This window comes from Macaca mulatta, chromosome 1 (genome assembly GCF_049350105.2).
Source record: "Macaca mulatta isolate MMU2019108-1 chromosome 1, T2T-MMU8v2.0, whole genome shotgun sequence".
Taxonomy (NCBI): domain Eukaryota; kingdom Metazoa; phylum Chordata; class Mammalia; order Primates; family Cercopithecidae; genus Macaca; species Macaca mulatta.
The window spans coordinates 117,886,365-117,904,797 of NC_133406.1; the positions used below are offsets into that span (position 1 = coordinate 117,886,365).

Here is an 18,433-nt window from a genome sequence, read left to right on the forward strand (position 1 = left end):
ATATTAGGTTGATGCAAAAGTAATTGTGTTTTCTTTTTGTCATTACTTTCAATGGCAAAAACTGCAATAACTTTTGCACCAACCTAATACATTTGTCCATGAATAGACACTTAGGTTGATTCCAAACTTTGACTATTGTGAATAATACTACATAAACATGGGAGTGCAAATGTCTCTTTGACATTCTGATTTTATATCGATATACATCAAGTAGTGGAATTACAAGATCATATGGTAGTTCTGTTTTCAGTTTTTTGAGGAACCCCCTTACTGACTTCCACAATGGCTGTCAACTAATTTACAACTGTCAACAGTGTGTACGGGTTCCCTTTTCTCCAAATCCTCCCTAACACTTTACATCTTTTGTCTTTTTGATAATAGCCATTCCAACAGGTGTGAGGTGGTATCTCATTGTGGTTTTAATATGCATTTTCTGATGAATAGTGGAGTTGAGCATTTTTTCATATACCTGCTGTCCATTTATATGTCTTGGGAAATGTCTATTCAGATTCTTTGCCCATTTCTAATTGGGTTATTTGTTATTTGACTATTGAGTTTTTAAAGTTCTTTAAATATTGTGAATGTTAACCCATTGTCAGATACACGGTTTGCAAATATTTTCTCTCATTACATAGGCTGTCTCTTTATTCTTTTGATGGTTACTTTTTCTGTGCAGAAGTTTTTTGGTTTGATGTAATTCCATTTGTCTATTTTGGCTTTGGTTACCTGAGTTTTTGGGGTATAAATGCTTTTTCTGCTTTCTCTCTGGAATGAATTTGAATTTACTGACAGCATGGGTTTATGTATCAGACACAGCTTTGTTGACCCAGTTCCTTGTATAGTGCCGGGCGTAACAGAAATACTTGTTTTATGAATGGCCATGACTGTCCTGCAATTTTATGCCCCCCAATCTTGCTCTGCCACCTTCATATTAACTCCATCCATCCCAGCAAACAAGCCAAGTACATGGAAGTCATCTTCACCACTTTGTTTTTTAACCCTCATACCACCCATTGTGTCCTATAGATTCCACTGGCGAAAAGTTCTTCAATCACATTCCTTTTCTATTTTTACAGGATCATCCAGTCTTCTCTGGATTACTGCAAAAACCTCAAGTCCTGTGGTCCCTAATCCATTCTTCACACTGCTGCCAGGGAAGTCTTAGGATTGTCGTGATGGTTAAATTAGAAAATATGAGTTAAACACTTACAAAAGTTGTCTGGCATATGCTGAGCACTATTTTAGTGTTGATTTTTATTATCATTGTCATCATCTTTCTAAAATAAAAATCTGATTAAATTATGTCCCAGATTATAAAACTCTCAATAGTTCCTAACAGATTTGAAGGTACATTTTAACTCTTTGTTAAAAATTCTACCAAAGTACTTGTTGTTCTAATACAATATATTGTTTCATGCCTCTTTACCTTTACATGTATTTTCCCAAAATTTATGATTTCTTATCATTTGTCTACCCACTACTCAGATTTCAAAACTTCATTCAAACATAACCACCTCTAAGAAGTTATTGACCTCCATAATCCAATTTGTATTTATTTTCTGTATTTTTTTATTGTGACATATGCATATCTCTCATAATCCCATATCAAAACGTGCAGCAGTCACTGCTTTCTATGTTTCCTCCTATGGGGGTTAATTTTTTTCTTTCTTTCTTTTTTATTTTCTTTCTTTTGAGATGGACTCTCTCTGTCACCCAGGCTGGAGTACAATGGTGTAATCTCAGCTCACTGCAACCTCCGCCTCCCAGGTTCAAGTGATTCTCCCACCTCAGCCTCCTGAGTAGCTGGGATTACAGGTGCCCACCACCACACCTGGCTAATTTTTGTATTTTTAGTAGAGATGGGGTTTCACTATGTTGGCCTGGCTGGTCTCGAACTCCTGACCTCAGGTGATCCGCCCCTGCTCAGCCTCTCAAAGTGCTGGGATTAGAGGCGTGAGCTACTGCGCCTGGCTGGGGGATTAATTTCTTAAGGTAAAAATTACCAATTATTTGAGCTCAGATCGCCTAAATGTAACACAGTTCATGACTGAAACTAAACTTCGTAATACATAAATACATCAATGCTGTCTCTGGACACTATAAGTGAGTTCTCCCACACTGTGCCTCATCTCCCAGATTTGCTCCTTGCTGCTGTCACTGCTGGATCTACAAGCACCTGTTAGTCCATTGCTCTGCCATTTCTCAAAATATATTCCTTCCCTTGAAATAGAGGCTTAAGTTAAGGAGTAAACATTCTTGTCTCCAGCCAAATGTCAAAAATCAGGAACTGTAGGAGGAAGCCCATGGGAGATTTTTCTGCTGATTGTGTTTCCAGTAGCTTCTAGATTTTTAATGAGTCACTTCACCAAAGAATCTAAAATAGGAAACCAACTAATTTCCTGAGTCTATTGCGTAGTTTATCTATTTGGCAAAAAAGCCTTGAGGAGCATTTTTCCCTTGGATCATAGTTGCTAATTGAGGGAGGGCAGAATGTGTCAGAAGCAATGTGGTCATATCTCCCTAGGGTGCTAGATAGTAAAATTACCAAGCAGGCATTGATGCTAATGTGAACCAGAAAAAAAAAAACCCATTAATTATACTCATTAAGGTTGTAGCTGATCCAGCCCATATAGAAAAGGCACAATGACCACTTTTCTGGGGAGTGAAGTAGTAAGTCATTTGTTGCTGTCTTGAAAAATTTTAAGAGACTAGCAGGAAGATATATAATATATTGGGAGCATGCTAGTTTTGGCGAATTATTTGGACTTTTCCTTAAAGGGCCTGGGCCATGATTAAGATACAGAGCAACTACATTCCTCTGTACCCCAGGATTCATATTTTAAAGAATGTGAAACTCTCTCATATTGGAGATTTGGTCTTTATTCAGTGGACAGCTTGAAGAAATTAAATTATCTAAAACCTTAGGACATAATTATGTCATTTCAAATATCTTAGCTAGTTATGCCTTTTATCTTATGTTTAATTCAGAAATTGTTGAGATTTTCTTCGAATTGCAGTTTACAAATACATGACAGCGAAGGATTGGAAGGTGGTAATAGGAAAAGTAGCTGGATGGGGAGACAAAATAACGCTCAGGTTGAGGTCTTAAGGTCAAGAAAAAAGAACATTAGAGATAGTGCAGAATGGTCAAAAAGGCTACCCTTAGCATCAGTCTTAAGAAATGAAGGAAGAAAGGAAGGAAATATTTAATTAGGGCTTCTTGTAATTCTGGGTTATGTTTTTTACTTACGCTGTCCAATCATCTTTATAATAACCCATATTACAGAAGAGAAAACTAAGATTCAGGAGGATTAATTTATTTGCTCAAAGAAAATGCTGAAATAGGAATGTGAATTCCGTCTCTAGTGCTTTCTTCATAACGAATTTTTATCTAGCTTCCTTGATCACTCACTGGAATTATCTTTACAAACTACATGAAAAATACGTACAAATTAGTTGCAATGATTTATTTATGTATTAATTTGTTCAATTATAATTTTGTCAGATTTTGAATATTTGTTCTTGCTAGAAACTCTGATGCTGATGTGGTTAGAGAGATGTATATAAGTGTTTGGTGCATGGCACAGAAACTTTTATCAAATGAACAACATAGTCTTTGACTTCTAAGAGCTTGAATTGTACTAGGTAAGAATGATCATTTTATAGAATGATCTAAAACGTAAGAAGTCCTAGAATGCATGTTTCACAAGGGCAAAGATCTTTGCTTTTTTCACTGTTGTATCTCAAACACCAAATATGATGTCTCAGATTTAGTAATGTATACAATAAATAGTTTTTAAATTGAAATAGTGCTTGGAAACCTGACTTACAGGGAAGTCATTTGAACGATTAGAAGATCTGCCCTAACACAGGAAAAGGCTCTTTGCATGTTCAATGAACTATGAAGTTCCATATGATTAAAACATTGGGATAAAATCTTGGAGCTGGAATAAATATTTGTGGTGTTGTAAGAGATCAAATTATCAACAGCCTTTTTCCTTGTCTTTCCTTCCCTTTTTCTTCCCTTTCTTTCTTTCCCTTTCTCCCCCTTTCTTTCCTTCCCTTTAACTCCCTTTTTCCTTCCTTCCTTCCCTCCCTCCCTCCTTTCTTTCTCTCTTTCATTCTTTCTTTCTTTTTCTTTCTTTCTTTTCTTTCTTTCCTTCTTTTTCTCTTTCTATCCCTCTTTCCTTCTTTCCTTCCTTTTTTTCTTCCTTCCTTCCTTCCTTTCTCTTTCTTTCTCTTTCTTTTCTCTCTCTCTTTCTTTCTTTCTCTTCCTTCCTTCCTTCCTTTCTTTCTTTCTCTTTCTTTCTTTCTTTCCCTTCCTTCCTTCCTTCCTTTCTTTCTTTCTTTCTCTTTCTTTCTTTCTTTCTTTCTTTCTTTCTTTCTTTCTTTCTTTCTTTCTTTCTTTCTTTCTTTCCCTTCCTTCCTTCCTTCCTTCCTTTTCTTCTTTCTTTCTTTCTTTCTTTCTTTCTTTCTTTCTTTCTTTCTTTCTTTCTTTCTTTCTCTCTCTCTCTCTCTCTCTCTCCCCCCCTCCCTCCCTCCCTCCTTCCTTCCTTCCTTCCTTCTTTTCTTTTTCTTTCTTTCTTTTAACAAAATTGGAATTTTGCAACATTTGCAGGGATTTTTTAGGGTTCTGAGTTAGAAGGTACTTGGTTAAATGTAAATTTAAATGTCCCTATGATTGCCACTTCTTAGTTGAACTGTTTCAACACCCACCTTACCATTTATTCTCCTCTCCTCTCCCATCTTCTCCCAGCTGTTCTCTGTGTTTGCAATGCCATGCCTCCCATTCTCAGGCCCCTCTATCTCTGCTGCCCAAATCACTCTGCAAAATAATCTCCTCCAATTGCCCTTCCCAAGTCAACAGGGGTGGAGGTAAAAATGAAAAACAAAATGAAACAAAACAAAACCCTATAGCTTCCTACTTTGAATAAATTTGTTTCTTCTAATTTCTCCCTTCAGGCTGGATACAAGAAAGGAAAGGCAAACAAAAATAAAGAGTGTCATAATATATTTATTTTTTAAAAGAAATACAGATTCTTTTCAGATTCCATAGTTCTGGCTCTAGAGAGGAATCAGTCATGTCAAAAACACCAGATATGGGTATCAGGGGGCCTGGAGAGAAAAAGAAAATTCATTCTCCAATAAAGATATTATGAATCAGTTGGTCAGCTCATTGAGTGTGTATTCTATTTTCATAGTTCTGTCTGCAAGAAAAAGTACAAATATATTTTAATTGACACCTAGTATGCATGTGCACATATACAAATTGAAATAAAATATTCACTTTAAATAAGGACTACTCAGACTGGGTATGCTTTATTCTAATCTTCTCTTCTTATATCTGCTCTCCATTTAAATTTAAAAACTGCTGAGGTAGACCACTAATTTGATTCTATAGCCTCAGTTATGTAATAAACATAAAGTTTCAAAATTACTGTCTTAAAACATATTTATCTATAAGAGAAAAGAGACCAGTAAAAAAAATAATAATAGTAAAGAAAATAATGCCATTAGATAGAGCACTTCTTATGTAGCAGGTGCTGTTCTCAGAAGTTTACATAAATTAATACACTTAACATTAATCGCAGCCTCTTTCATAGATGAGACAACTACATTATAGCGAGGTTAAGTAAGTTGTCTAAGGTTACACAGTCACCCAATGGAAGAACTGGGACCCAAAGCCAAGTTACCTTCCTCTAGATTCCATACTGTCATTCAATACACAGTAATACTGCCTTTCTTAAAATAAGTACTATTAGTTTGTGTTACGATTTTCAAATTTTCGTTATTATAAATACATTTTTACATATAAATCTCTACGGGCAACTTTTAAGAAATAGAATATTGCAATAAATTAGATAAATATATTCAAGGATGTTGATATATTTTGCTAAATTTCTTGGCATAAACAAGAGCAAATTATATTTTTGAGACGGAGCCTCGCTCTGCCGCCCAGGCTGGAGGGCAGTGGCCGGATCTCAGCTCACTGTAAGCTCCACCTCCTGGGTTTGAGCCATTCTCCTGCCTCAGCCTCCCGAGTAGCTGGGACTACAAGCGCCCGTCACGTCGCCTGGCTAGTTTTTTGTTTTTTTTGTTTTGTTTTTTTTGTTTTTTTTGTTTTTGAGACGGAGTCTCGCTCTGCCGCCCGGGCTGGAGTGCAGTGGCCAGATCTCAGCTCACTGTAAGCTCCACCTCCTGGGTTTGAGCCATTCTCCTGCCTCAGCCTCCTGAGTAGCTGGGACTACAAGCGCCCATCACGTCGCCTGGCTAGTTTTTTGTTTTTTTGTTTTGTTTTTTTTGTTTTTTTTTGGTTTTTTTTTTTTTGTTTGTTTGTTTTTTTGAGACGGAGTCTCGCTTTGTCGCCGGCTGGAGTGCAGTGGCCGGATCTCAGCTCACTGCAAGCTCTGACTCCCGGGTTTACGCCATTCTCCTGCCTCAGCCTCCCGAGTAGCTGGGACTACAGGCGCCCGCCACCTTACCCGGCTAGTTTTTTGTATTTTTCAGTAGAGACGGGATTTCACAGTATTAGCCAGGATGGTCTCGATTTCCTGACCTCGTGATCCGCCCGTCTCGGCCTCCCAAAGTGCTGGGATTACAGGCTTGAGCCACCGCGCCCGGCCTATAATCTTATTAGTAAACTTTTTGTTACTTGTCATATAACACCACCAGTTAATTTGATAGGTGTAAATAATGTCTCTACTTTACTTGAAATATACTTCAAGTTAAATTATATTTTTAACATAAATTTTTACATGTTTGACGCATTCTATTTCTATTTTATAAACCGTATGCTTATATCTATCTGCTTCTTCAAAGTTTGTTATTTTCTCCATCACTTTGTAATAAACTTTTTATTAATGAATTTATTTGAAGAATATTTTTGGTAGTTTCCCATTTGTTGTTTGCTTTCTAATATTTCTAATGGTGCCATTTTTGTAAATATTTTATTTTATACAAATTGTTGCTTAATACTGCTTGATAATATTCCATTATTGTGTAAGTTTAGCTTTTCAAATTTTCTGTCCAGTAATACAATGTTTTCTATTCTTCAATTTTTTTTTGTATTTTATTAACATATAAAATAAATTTTGAACGTATGTGTTGAAAATTTAAACTGATATTTAAAATGTATTGAAGATGTATTTATTAAGTTACTACTATATGTCAGAAAGAGTTTAGACGGCATTGAGATGTTTTATACTTTAAAAATAATTAAATTTTTGTTTAGGTAAATAAGGTATAAACTTTCTTCTGATAACTGCTTTAAATTTAGCCCATATAGTCTAATATATATAGCTGACATTATTTTCTAGAATTTATTTTATTTTACATTGAATTTTCCCTTTGCCCCAACACTTGTTTAATAGTATTTTCAGATTATCGTATGGTCAAGCCTGTAATCCCAGCACTTTGGGAGGCCGAGACGGGATCGAGACCATCCTGGCTAACACGGTGAAACCCCGTCTCTACTAAAAAATACAAAAAATCAGCCGGGCGTGGTGGCAGGCGCCCGTAGTCCCAGTCACTTAGGAGGCTGAGGCAGGAGAATGGTGTAAACCCGGGAGGCGGAGCTTGCAGCGAGCTGAGATCCGGGCACTGCACTCCAGCCCGGGCGACAGAGCGAGACTCCGTCTCAAAAAAAAAAAAAAAAAAATTATCATATGGAAGAGCTTTCAAAAATATGATTTTCATAGATTTTATTTTTATTGTTACTGATCAATGGTTTTGCTCAAATGTACAGATAGATTTTCCGTATTCTTTTAAAATTTTTAAATTAAAAATTTAAAATAATTAAACTTAAAAATTAATGTTTTAATTAATGCTTCTTTAAATGTATAGGATAAATGTGTAAGATACATTTTAATCTTTGCTGTTTTTGATCAATGTTTATGAGCACTTGGATAGTCATGAATATGAATAAGATGAAAGGGTGATGGATCATTTAAATGTATAGAAACAAGTATTTTATTTCATCGCATTCTGACTGGTGTGAAATGGTATCTCATTGTGGTTTTGATTTGCATTTCTCTGATGATTATTGATGATGAGCATTTTTTATAAGTTTCATGGCTGATTGTATGTCTTATTTTGAGATGTGTCTGTTTATATCCTTTGCACATTTTAAAATGGCATTTATTGTTCGTTGCTTGATTTAAGTTTCTTATAGGATTCTGAATATTAGGCCTTTGTCTGACACATAGTTTGTGAATATTTTCTCCCATTCTGTAGGTTGTCTGGTTCAATATATGAAAATCAATAAATGTAATTCATGACATAAACAATTAGAAATGAAATTCATATGATCATTTCGATAGATGCAGAAAATCTTTCAATAAAATCTAACATCCCTTCATGATAAAAGCCCTCAACAGACTAGTCTTTGGGGAACATATCTCAAAATAATAAGAGACATCTATGACAAATCCACAGCCAACATCATATTCAACAAGCAAAAGCTAGAACTATTGTTCTTGAGAACTGAAACAACACAAGGATATCCATTCTTACCACTCCTATTCAAGGCAAGAGAAAGAAATAAAAGGCATCCAAATAGGAAGAAAATGTCAAACTACTGGTCTTCGTTGTTGATATTATTCCATATCTGGAAAACTAATTTAAAGGCTCTGCCAAAAGGCTCCTAGACATAATAAATGGCTTTAGTAAAATTTTAGGATACAAAATCAATCTAAAAAAATCAGTAGTATTTCTATACATCAATAATGTCCAGGCTGAGGGTCAAATCAAGGGCATAATTATATTTCAATAACCACAAAGAAAATAAAATATCTAGAAATGCACCTAATGAAAGAGGAGAAAGGTCTCTACAAGGAGAACTACAAAACACTGCTCAAAGAAATCAGAGATGATGCAAATAAATGGAAAAACATTCCATGCTCATGAACTGGAATAATCAATATTGTTAAAATGGCCATACTGTCCAAAGCAATTTACAGATTCAATGCTATTCCTATCAAACTACGAATGTAATTTTATCAGAATTAGCAAAACTATTATAAAATTCATATGAAACCATAAAAGGGCTCAAATAGCCCAAGTAACCCTAAACAAAAAGAACAAAGTCAGAAAGAAGTATCATACTAGCCAACCTCAAACTGTACTGTAATGTTACAGTAGCCCAAGCAGCATGGTTCTGGTGCAAAAACAGATACATAGACCTACGGAACATAATAAAAAAACTTAGAAAGCAAGCTGCACATCTACAACCATCTAATCTTCAACAAGGCTGACAAAAGAAAACAATGGAAAAAGGACTCCCTGTCCAATAAATGGTGCGGGGATAACTGGCTAGCCATCTGCAGAAGAGGGAAACTGGACCATCACTTTTCACCATATACAAAAATTAACTCAAAGTGGATTAAAAATTTAAATGTAAAACCTCAAACTCTAAAAATCCTGGATGAAAACCTGGGGAATACTATTCTCAATATAAGCCTTGGCAAAGAATTTTTGGTTAAGTTCCCAAAAGCAATTGCAGCAAAAACAAAAATTTGTAAGTGGGAGCTAATTAAACTAGAGCTTCTGCACAGCAAAAGGAACTATTGACAGAGTGAAGAGATTCTTATTTCTACTTGTTAGAACCTGAGAGGAGGTTTAGGTGCAGTAATTAGAATAAATTTCATATAAGCTGATTTTATTTAATGGGATTCTACCTGAATAAAAAGTATTCTTGTCTTCTCTTATACTAACATTTAATTAACAGTTACTAGAAAATCAAAAGTATACTACATTGCTTTGACTTTTTACTGCAGAAAAAGCTATTATAAGTTTCAAACCTCAATTTTCATTTTTTCATAAACCATATACAAAGTTTTTCCTAAAAGCAGTTTATGTATCAGAATTCAATGACTCTATAACAGACCATGTTTTATTTAAGGCATGCTGGGCTCCATGTGTGTCTATAGATAAAGATGATGGATAAGGAAAGAAGAAAGGTGATAAGGATAATTCTAGTCAATTCAGAAAATACTTATTCTGCATATAAATACAGATAATTATTCACAATCTGTTTGCTTATTTTTCTTGAATGTCTACATTATCGTTGTTCAAAGTGGGGAATAAGTGATATTAACCTAACTCAATCCATCTATATTGAGCTCAACAGGACCTGTCTCCCAACCCTCTGTTCAGGTATATAATATCTTCTTTTGTAAAATGTGTTTATGGTTATTTTAATTATGATTACAAATATAACTGGGCATTATTAGTGGTAAACTTTAAGTTATCAGCCTGAGAATGCAAATAATCAACTTACAATTATTTCTATCAACACTTACAATTATTTCTATCAACAGTCTTCAAAGAGCTGTGATGTGTTCCGGAAACACTTGAGGATCCTAGAGTAGGACTAAAATGGTGACTATTAAATGGATCACAATGCTCCAAAGGCCTCTATTTAGTGATTAAACTGAACACATTTGGGCAATTCTGATTTCTTTTCATATAAATTTTATAATCATCTTATCAGTCTTTAGAATAAAAGCCTGCTGGGATTTGTTAAGAATTACGTTGACTACATAGACCAATTTGGTCAGAATTGCTCTTTATTTTATTATATCTTTAAATTCATGAACATGGGTGTTCTTCACTTAGTCATATTTTATAATTTATCCCAAAAATGTTTGAGAGATATCTGTGCATATGTCTTGCACTTTTTTGTTAAATCTGACACTAAGTTTTTAAAAATGATATTGTGAATTGAATTGTTTTCTTAATATCATTTTTAGATGGTTTATTGCTTGTTCTAGTAGGCCAAATAACGAGCTCCCAAAGATTTCTATGTTTTAATCACTGGAACCTGAGAATATGTTGGATTATAACAAGAGGAATTAAGGTTGCAGAAGGAAAGTCAACTGACAATAAAATGGAGATATTATCCTGTATTATTCTGGTAGGCTCAAAGTAATCATAAGGTTCTTAAAATTGGGAGAGAGAATCAGAAAGTCAGAGAAAGAGGTGTAACTTTGTTGACTTTGAAGACAGAAGAAGGGGACCATGAACCAATGAACATGAGAGGTAGCTACGAACCGGAAAAGGCAAGTAAAAGGCAATATTCTTCTTTGTCACCTCCAGAAAGGAACAAAGGACTGCACGCCCCAAATTCTGATATTCACATACCTGAATATGTTTTACTTCTTTCTGTCTTTGTAGTTCTTGGCAGAAAACCTCACCATGGTCACTGAATTCCTGTTGCTGGGTTTTTCCAGCCTCGGTGAAATTCAACTGGCTCTCTTTGTAGTTTTTCTTTTTTTGTATCTAGTCATCCTTAGTGGCAATGTCACCATTATCAGTGTCATCCACCAGGATAAAAGCCTTCACACACAGTTTGCTCAGCTGGGGCTATTGGCCAGGAGCCTTGGTTTCTTTCCATATAGATTCTCCAAGGGCTGCCTGGGCTTTCTCAAAACACGGTTGCTAGGGTACAAAAGTGGATGATTCAACACACCACAAGTAGCAGCTACTAGACTTTAGAGACCAGGGTTAATAAATGGATACAGTCTTACATTGATTGTAATTTTTTGGTCAAAGTGGTCACTCATCCTATCTGGATTCAGGGGAAGGAAGCAGCCACTAAAAGTTCCTGTCTGGCTTAATCACTTGGGCTTTTCTCTTACTTTCTCATCCCTGCAGCATCCTTTTAAAAAAATTTTAATTTAATTTGAAGTTATGGGATTCGTGTGCAGGATGTGCAGTTTTGTTACATAGGTAAACATGTGCCATGGTGGTTTGCTGCATCCATCAACTCATCACCTAGGTATTAAGCCTAGTTGCATTCCCTATTTATTCTGATGCTCTCCCCTCCCCACCCTCCACCATAGGCCCCAGTATGTGTTATTCCCCTCCCTGTGTCCATGTATTCTCATTGTTCAGGTCTGACTTGTAAGTGAGAACATGTGGTACATGACTTATACAAGAGCAGTTCATGTGAGCACCTCAGAGAGACGTCCATGCGTATCTAGCATTTCACCCACTTCCAGCCCAGGTGGATGGACTCACTGTCAGAAAGAACCAGTATGTGAACTGAAATGGGGAGAAAGCTGATGGGCTTTGTGGAAACCTATATGAAGGCACTGTCACACTTTTCTCCATAATCCAAACTGTCTTCATATACTGAGGAAATTTTTACCAAATTCACATTATATTCCAGAAGCAAACCTGTTTCTAATGTATCTGAAAGATTCTGCCATTCTAGTATTCTATCCTCTATTCTTTATATCTTCCTCTCTTCTAGCTTTCAGAAATAGGAATGTGTAGCTGCTTAAAAAAGAATACTTTTCTTCAATTTCGGAACGAAACTCTAGAGGCACCATGTAGGGAAATTCAAAGGAGATGGTTTCATTGTTGTATATTTTAACAATGATGCCTGGAGAACCTCCACATTTCTGACTAGAGAATTTCTAAGAGGGAGTCAACTAATCCCCATGAATAATAGGACTTTTTCTTTGGCCAACGAATTCTTATAGTATATTATCATGGTTCCACATGCTAATTAGAAAAATTATGGACAAGTATTGGGCACATGTGGTAATTATCTCCCTGTGGAGGTAGAGAGCTCACTTACCAACCAAGGCATTGAGTCCATGGCTAATGTAAAAAGGAAAGGCCACTGATGACACTCATTGAGGCATTACCTAAAGTAGCCATGGAGAAAGGGCACAGGTAACATTTTTCTGTGGAGTAATGCTGTTTTCTTATTTTGGTCTTGGGAGTTCCTGAAAGATGAAGAAGAACCCTGAGGCATCATGACAAGGAAGACAATTTTGGTAAATTTCACCCAGAAACCTTCACAGAAGTTTCTAGGAGGTGCCTGAGACTGAATAAACTGGCAGGTTACAAGGCTCTAGAACTCTGATTTGAAGAAATGTAAAATTTTAATTTTTATTTAGAGACCTTGATTTTTTTTATTAAGAAGACCAGTGACAGTCATTTATTTTTGTGTCAAATTTTAAAATTGTTGAGTTTTTCCCATGAGCTGGTGATCTGTTTACCCCTAGTTATTACTAATGAAAAAACAGAATTTGTAATCAAATGACAGAAAGAAAAGCTGAATAGTGGAAAAAATAAAGATAAAGATTGAAACCAAGGCCAAAGCAAAGACAGAGACCCAGGATAAGTCTTGATTATTTCAGGGGTGGGGGTAGTATTAGTCTTAGAAAGGAAGAATAAAAAAATTACAGTAAACATACACTGCATGAGGAATACAGAAATGTTTCTCACTTAAGAGGCACATAATAGTGCCTCTTAAGGAAACCAAGTTACTACAAAATAAACTAATTAGAATTATTATTAATTCATTAATAGACATTTATTTATTCCTGAAGTATCTATATCTCATTTATTTAAATATTGGATAAAGTTGAGGATACAAAGGGAATAAGATGAGGCGTTTATCCTTGAGGCTATTAAATCTATTGGAGAGACCAATGGGAAAGAAAAAATTAGATATAACATGTTTTAGACAAGCTTTAGATTACTAAGAAGGGAACAGCAGACCCTCTTTAGACATATTGGAGAAAGTTAGATAATTGATAACTCTAAAAATGGGAGGAATGAGTGGGCCATACATGAAGGGGAAATGATATTGGAGGCTGAGATTTCTCTCTTCTCTCTTTCTCAGTGGAATATTGAGACACAAAGGCATATAAAGGAAACTAAGTATTTCAGTACAATTCCTGTGTGATGAAAACTTAGAGGATGAGATTGTAAATGTATATGGGACAGAGAATCATCTGTCCTATGATTCAGCTTAAGGAATTTTGACTTTACCTTACAGGTGATGAAGAGTTACTATGCAGCATAATGTGAAAATATGAATTCACTATTTCTACTTGTTAAGAAGATGATCTAGTTACTCTATTTTTCTTCTTTTCTTTTCTTCCCCTTTCTCATTTTTCTGTTTCTTTCAATCTGTAATGCCTTCCCTTCCAAACTCATGTCATTACCTCTTATTTACCAGTAACTGTAAGCAGTACCCTAGACTGAGTTAAGTCAAATATTTCCATAGTAAATTTTATTTTTGACTATTAGTTTCCACATAGGTTCCAAGGATGAGTTTGAAAGAACAGATGGGGTAGGAGTTATAGAGTAGATACTGAGTAATGTGACCTTACTTCTCTTTCAGGTACACCAATTTTCTTTCCCGTACACCAACTTTCTTTGCATACTTTGTCACTGTTAATATTGGGGATGAACCTATAAGTGAGAAAACACTCCAAGAAAGGATATATGGAAAGTGGAAAGGCATAGATGATGTCTCAGGAAGAATGTTAGTGAGGAATCTGTTTTGGTCAAATGCATGGTGTATATTCTTTATTTATAAGGTTTAGAGATAAGGCCATTCAAAAATATACTGAGATAGAAAATAAAACTCTTGGTTCTCTTCCCGTTTCAAAATTTTATTAAACATTTGCCTAAACAAAACAGCAAATATTGATAGCAATTTAGTTATTTGTAAAGGACTTCAAGCCCCTAAATCAAGTGTTTCTAAAATTAAAATCAAAAGTTTAGATAGTGAGATAATGGAGGAGACTATTTGATAATCAGAAATGATAAATAATATAGCAACATTTTTTACGGGATTTTTTGCTCTACATTCAGAGAATAATGTCAGAGAGATTTTTCATCCCAAAATGTTGAAGCAGAGTGTTAATGTTACAGGGTAGGTAAATATTAAGGTAACAAGTTTTGAAAATCCCTGGAATCAAATATCATCTACTCGAGAGTTTTGAAATGATTTAGAGAATAAAGTGGTATCATTGGTCGTTGATTTTTTTCAACAGGTTTTGAAACACTTAGTATATGTTGGGCATCATTCTTTGTGTTCGAGATGCAGTTTCTGTTATCTGGTAAGTTATAGTTTGTAGAGTCAAAGATAACCTTATAATAGTAGTTTGTGGCAAGACAAGTAAGATTCTAGTGACTACTCAGGAAAAAAAAAAATGGTGCAGCATGATTAGGAAGCTGTAGGAAGAATTCTTTGAGTAAAGTCATTTTAAATGAAAAGTAAAAGGAGACCACAAAATTAAAAGCAGAAAAACAGTTAAGTATAAAGCAGAGACTATTTCCAGATATAGAAAGCAGTATGAAAAATGACTTGATTGTGTAAAAATTCTCACTGCTGAAGTACATATGAAGGAATCTATAATGGCAGTTATGAGTGAAAAGGTGAAACTGGGAAAAGTGTGAAAGACCTAGAATATTTTATAGATAACTGAGAGTCAGTTGGTTTGGTAATATGATAGGATTTGTTCTATAGAAAGACAATTCTGCTGCTATTATGGAGGATTACTCAGAGTGGAAGAGAGAATCTTGGCAGTTCACTTATAATACTATAGTCCAAGCAAATGACAATTACTTGCAAAAAAGAATAATGAATCCTAAAAGGATTGAATGTGGAAGATTAGAAAAATGGTGAGTTTAAACATGTAGTAGAAATTTATAGCTTAGATGGCTTAAGAGTATTTTGAAACTACTTATTGAGATACAGAATCTAGATAAAAGAACACATTTAGGCAAGAGGTAGCACAGAATAAGAGTGCTTTGATTAAAATGTATGTAATTCAGTACCAGCAATGATAAATATGTTGGAGGCCTTAGGGAAGGTATCTGAGCCCACCTATTCAGAAATTTAGAGACAGTTCTTTGGAATGACAGCGTTTTGGGCCTCCAAGCCAGGTACATCAAGGATAGGACATAAAACAATGGGCAACAAGTGAATGCTGAAGCAAAACTAAATGATTCTAGCCATGTCTTTTCTGTAAGGAGAAATCAGGCCTATAATCCTGTAAGAGTTTGTAGAGTAATCATAAAGCTAGTCCTAAAACAATAGCAATAGTTCAAAACCAATTTATGTTTAACAAATGAATGCATGAAAATTGGTTATATAATTAGTTGTAAAAGGGAACTGTGCTCTTTAAGTAACACAAAGACAAATGGATGCTTTTCTAGATGGAGAAGGTATTAAAAACAGGCGTAGAAAGGTGAATCATCAGACAATGGTGTTACAGCTTATTCATGCTATCGCTTATTGATATATGTATCAGTAATCAGGATAAAAGTGTGACCATTGAAAATAATAATTAATATAAAGGATTTTATAACATTAGGTTACAAGAATCCTCTCTAGTCTGCAGGGAATATGTTCCAAGATTCCATTGTATGCCTGGAACTGTGAATAGTACTGAACTCTAAATATACTGTGATTTTTTTTCTATAATACATGGCCATGATAAGGCTTAATTTATAAATTAGGAATAGCAAGATATTAACAACAATAACTAATAATAAAGTAGATCAATAATAACATTATATCAGCATCACTACTCTTGCACTTTGGAGTCATTATTAAGGAAAATAAAGGTTACTTGAGCACAAGCTTGGTGATACCATGACAGTTGATCTGATAACTGGACGGCTTCTGAGTGACTAATGGGTAATAGCATATATAGTCCGGATACACTGCACAAAGGGATGATTCTTGTCCTGGGCAGGAAGGAGCAAGACAGTGTGAAATTTCAACATGATACACAGAAGGGCACACAACTTAAAACTTGTGAGTTGTTTATTTCTGGAATTTTCCATTTGATGTTTTTGGATTGCAGTTGACTTGGGTACTTGAAACTAACCTGGGTACTAGAAACCAGTGAAAGCAATACTTTGGATAAGGAGGAACCACTCTATTAAAAAATTAGATGGGATCTATATAAGTCTCCAAGTAGGGGACCTGATGGATAGGCTTTATTTGAGCAAATGACTGTACACTTCCTATGAACTTTTGTCCCCAGATTCACTGCTAAAATCAGCAGCAGAAAAATAGCAGTTTGAATGCATATCAATTTAGAAGATCTTCTCGTTACATTTACAACTCTTTTTTCTCTCCCATGCTTGTTGTTTCTCATTCAAACAAGGCTGGCATGGCTACTTTATGAAGGTAAGTCTCCCTGAATTTTAAGTTCCAAAGATCTCTGGGTCTGATCGTATTGGCTTTATTCCATGGGATCAACTCTTCATGGCTAATTCCTCCTCTGTCACTGAGTTCCTACTGCTGGGCTTCTCTAGCCTTGGGAAATTGCAGCTTGTCCTCTTTGTGGTCTTTCTCTGCCTCTATTTGATTATATGGAGTGGAAACATCATCATCATCTCAGTCATTCACTTGGATCACAGCCTCCACACACCCATGTACTTCTTTCTAGGTATTCTTTCTATCTCGGAAATCTTCTACACAATCGTTATCCTGCCCAAGATGCTTATCAACTTATTCTCTGTACTAAGGACACTCTCCTTTGTGAGTTGTGCCACCCAGATGTTCTTCTTCGTTGGTTTTGCTGTCACTAACTGTCTGCTTCTGGGAGTGAAGGGTTATGATCATTATGCTGCCATCTGCCAGCCTTTGCACTACACTGTTCTCATGAGCTGGAGAGTATGTGGACAACTGGTAGCAACTTGCATTATTAGTGGCTTCCTAATACATCAGGTGTATTAGGTCTTTAGTCTTCCTTTCTGTGGCTCCAACTTTGGTCTTTAGCCTCCCTTTCCGTGGCTCCAACAAGGTCAATCACTAGTTTTGTGATATTCACCAGTTATCTGACTAGCCTGTGCTGACAGTGACATCAATGGACTGGTCATCTTCATCTTTGGGGTCTTGGTGCTTGTTTTGCCCTTGATATTTATCTGCATTTCTTATGGCTTCATTGTCCACACCATCCTGAAGATCCCATCAGCTGAAGGCAAGAAAAAGCCTTCTCCACCTGTGCTTCCCATCTCATTGTAGTCATTGTCCATTATGGTTGTGCTTCCTTTGTCTACTTGTGGCCCTCAGCCAAACATACATCGGGCAAAGCTAGGCTGGTGACAGTAACCTATACCATCATCACCCCACTGTTGAACCCCATGGTATACAGCCTCAGGAACAAAGATGGGCAGCTGGCTATTTAGAAACTGATTGGAAAGTCTGGGTTTTCTCTTAAGACTCTATAATCAGAATACTTTCTAAGTATATGGACACCATTAGACCAATTGTGTCATGATTATTTAAATCATGAGATTATCTAGTCTATTTATCTATCTAACTCTGAGGCCTCAGATGAGTTGTTTGACATTTGGGGCCTACATGTTCTATGTATAGCAGAGATAGCAATATTTTCTTCCTGGAGTCATTGTAATTAAGAGAGATTACAAAATATCTAGCAATAAAACATAACTCTCCTCCTCTTTCTCTTCTTCTTCTGGATTTATAGTCTTCAAAAAGGTCTTAGCGGCCAACATTTTTTTGCCCTATATTTGTCTTGTTTGACCAAAATCTCTGATTGTACTCTGTTTAAGGTTATGTCCAGCTTAAAATGAGGTGTCGAGGCCTGAAGGTGGCTTAGATCTAGTGGTATGACATGGCAGGGAAAACTGTACCATATAGGTA

At 35.7% G+C, this 18,433-nt stretch overlaps 1 pseudogene; it reads left to right on the forward strand.

Annotated features, from left to right (window-relative positions):
• Positions 1 to 2,643: 2,643 nt before the first annotated feature.
• On the forward strand, positions 2,644 to 17,997 carry LOC100427085 (olfactory receptor 10R2-like; annotated as a pseudogene).
• The last annotated feature ends 436 nt before the right edge of the window (positions 17,998 to 18,433 follow it).